Source organism: Penaeus vannamei, chromosome 21 (genome assembly GCF_042767895.1).
Source record: "Penaeus vannamei isolate JL-2024 chromosome 21, ASM4276789v1, whole genome shotgun sequence".
In the NCBI taxonomy this organism is placed as follows: domain Eukaryota; kingdom Metazoa; phylum Arthropoda; class Malacostraca; order Decapoda; family Penaeidae; genus Penaeus; species Penaeus vannamei.
Window position 1 is genome coordinate 37,746,234 of NC_091569.1, and position 3,770 is coordinate 37,750,003.

The following is a 3,770-nucleotide window of genomic DNA, read 5'->3' on the forward strand; positions in this document are numbered from 1 at the left end:
CCATAGCATACCCCATATCAAGTACATTTCTTATGTATATTTAGTGTTCAATGGTGTGAACTTTTCTTTAAAATACTATAGAAATGAGGAACACTATGAAAGTACATACCAAAATTCAACATATTTTATTCACGGACCAAAAATCATTATATAAAGGGTATCCTTTTACATCTTTATGGTTTAATATGGCCTGCATTAGTGTAAGATTTTTACCAAAAGTCATAACTGAGTCATTGATGATACTTATATCTAAACGAACCTTGTACATTCATTGCACAGCACTACATTTTTTTCAATTAACATTGCCCCTATTTTCAACATTTTGTCACAACCTTATCTACTTAATATCAACAAAAGTAATTCCTTTCTTGATTCTAGATCATTGAGTAACAACAACTCTGGTAACGCGTGACCAAAATGTACGGGTTACTGAATGAACTCGTCAGTAAGTAATTTGCTTCACTTAAATCAATTCTGGGTTGTGATGTCTGATGTACACATGGCAACTACAAAAGAAATTTCCCAACTCAGCACCTTCTGACTGTGAATCGGGCCTCCTATATCCCCCTCGCTCACCAACAATTTGAAATCCATAGGTAACTCTAACAATAAATTTATAAATACATTTAAGACAAAATAAGAAAATGTAAACAGTTTTTTATGCTAAAAAATGTTATCAATATAAATAGTTTTGAATAGCATACTGTAACAGCAAACAGCTGGTACATTATCATGTATACACTAACATTTGGTTCTAAATTAATAAATTTAACAACTTTCCCGTGCAAGTCCCACAGAGGTTAACTTGCAATAAATACATTAAACCTCAAATGTTTATATTACAAGTACATTTGAATACTGTAAATATCACATAGAATAGTCTATCAATAATTTTCATTTTAGTGTGAGAGCTTTACAAAAATAATTGCAGTATCATGTTTTATTATGAGTAGGGTAAAAAAAAAATATAAATTCAAATTTTGGTTCCAGTTCACTGTTTTTTAGTGCCCTTATTAGACACCCCACATCATTAAGCCCTATTAATGTGAAATTGAAATTAAAGGGAATATAAATACAAAAAATAAATCCACACTTCAAGGTTATCCAGGAATAATTTTGTCTGACTTGTACAAAAAGAATCAAGAATGCATCTATGAACGGAACCACTTCCATATATGTAATGGCAACTGAATTTCTGATAACCATTTGTCAACTTACACTAGACCGAACCATTACAAAGTATAGGTGATTTTTGATATGTAAGAAGGATTAGGATTTCTCTAAAGTGCTATATCACATTCACCCTTAAAGATTATCAAATAGTTATTCCATATAAAATGCTTTTGACTGTTAATTTAATTTTGCAAAGGATTGCAAAGAGAACATGGCCCTGTTCCAAGATTAATGTTTGTCTTAGTTTTATACGTATGAAACAAAATAATGAGCTGGTAATTTATCACTTGTAAATATGATGTCGACTTAAATACACACTGGTATACAATATTTTTTATATTAGGAAAATAACTTTTCAGAGTACTAGTAATCATACAACCAATAACATTTCTTCATAGTAAATATAGATAAATAACTTGAAAGTGACTTAAATCCATTTACACGAGAATAATACTGAGAAATCTTTAAATTGCAACTGAAAGGTCAAGACAGTAAAAGTTATGCCATCACATATCAGTTCCAGACAATTAGTAAAGGTCCTTTATTTTAATATCAAAAATACCAAGTCCCTTAGTAATAGATCAAGAACAAGCTTTCCTGTTACTCTTTACTAGTGCAATTTGCCTTATACAAAAGGATTCGATCACTATGATTCCTGGCCATACAATTACCATATACTCCCTCTATTCTCAAGGATAAACAAGACTTTAATGGAGGGTTCTTAGATTCTGTATCCTTTTCTCTCTATTCTTGATATTTCTCTTTATGTTAAATGCTTATTTTAAATCTATGTGCGTGATTAAAGTCTACAATCGGATATCATTGTATCGTTCTTATTTTCACTATGACTGGTTATACTCTCACTTGTATTGCAGATGACTAATTAGGCATCAACAATCAAAAATTCGTTGTTGGGAAAAATATTACATGAAAGAAAATGTAATCTAATTTTATTTTACATTTTTTACAAGAGAATTTTGTCGTAAATTATTTATAATTAAAAATCATCTGTGCTTTTTTAACATATATTGCATTTTTTTTCCTTGGTGCAAAAGATTAAGTTATGAACATCAGATTGATTGAAGCCCCCTTGAGTAAAATGGAAAGGAAAGGCAATTTAAAAGAAAAAGAAAATGACAGCTAGGTGGAAGAGGAAGTGGAAGAAGGAGGAGGAGTAGGAGGAGGAGGAGGAGAAAGAGGAAGGAATAGGAGGAGAAGGAAGAAGAGGAAGGAGGAGGAAGAGGAAGGAAGAGGAGGAAAAATAGTAGGAGAAAGAGGAAGAAAAGGAAGAAGATAAAGAAGAGGAGGGGGAGGAGGAGGAGGAGAATGATGGGGAAGGGAGTAGAAGATAAGTGTGTGTTAGAGAGAAGCATATTTTATATATATTAAGTTGTATCTTTCAAATAACAAAATGCACACCTTTCCAAAGAGCTTTCACTGCCATTGTAAAAAAATGATTTGTCCTTTAGAAACTACGGTGATGTCTGGACTGAAAACATGATAAATGAATAAACCTCCATGACTACATCACTCTAAAATAAAACAAAGTCACTTTCAATAAGATTAACTTTGGAAATACATGCAACTCTGAACACCTGAACAAATGAACTGCTGTATGAGAATTTCAAAAGGCGATTCAAATGGTATTACAGAGGAAAATCTTGACTTTAGTAATGCAAAGCTGAAATATTAATAGGAAATCTGTATAAAATGTGCTGTCACTGTACATTAGCCATACATGCATAGCGACAATTTCAGCTTTGCATACTAACGTGAACTGTCTGTAAGTAAAGGGTGAATTCAACCAATATATACTCCTACACAATACTTGTAATTTCTCAGAGTCCTTTGCTGAAACATCTATACTTCTCCTATCGCTTTCAAATGTGAAAAAGAAAGAAAACAACAAAGTTAAATAAATATGTTGTAATCACAGAAAAATCATATTTACATGAGATACATATATATCTATATATATATCTTTACAAATACCAATGCACAGTTTGGGTCATTTCAGCATGCTAAAGTAATGCTACTCATTAAGTCTGTAAACATAAACACATGAATATAAACCCTCTCATCAAGATTTATAATTTGTTTATACTGTAGATGGACTTTGTGGTGCTGTATGGGAGATGTGACGGTGAGAGCTCCATTGGTTACAAAAACTTTATATAGTGTATTCTGCAAGAAATGTTTACTAATGTGGAGATCTGCATATTCAGATTATGAGTGCGTACTAACACTTCCCGGAGGACTGTGCGATACAGAAATTAGGTCGACCCAGTGGTGCACTATAAATAGCAAATAATTATTCCAAAATACAGTTTTTTGTGTAAAATAATATAAGACAGTTACATAGAGCACTGAACACTGAAGAGTAAAAATTATTTTATGTAGCTGTATTTAAAGGTAGGCGTACAACCTAGAGCTCATTGGAGTTCACACAGAAATTCTGACCTGTGACTCTGAACTCCTAAAAGCTAAATCTGTATGTTGCAGACTATGCAAAGGCTGTTTAGCTGTGTATTATCTGGTGAGCTATATGAAGCATGTCCCTCATTGTTCCTAAAAGGAATAAAAATGCAGCCTTACTA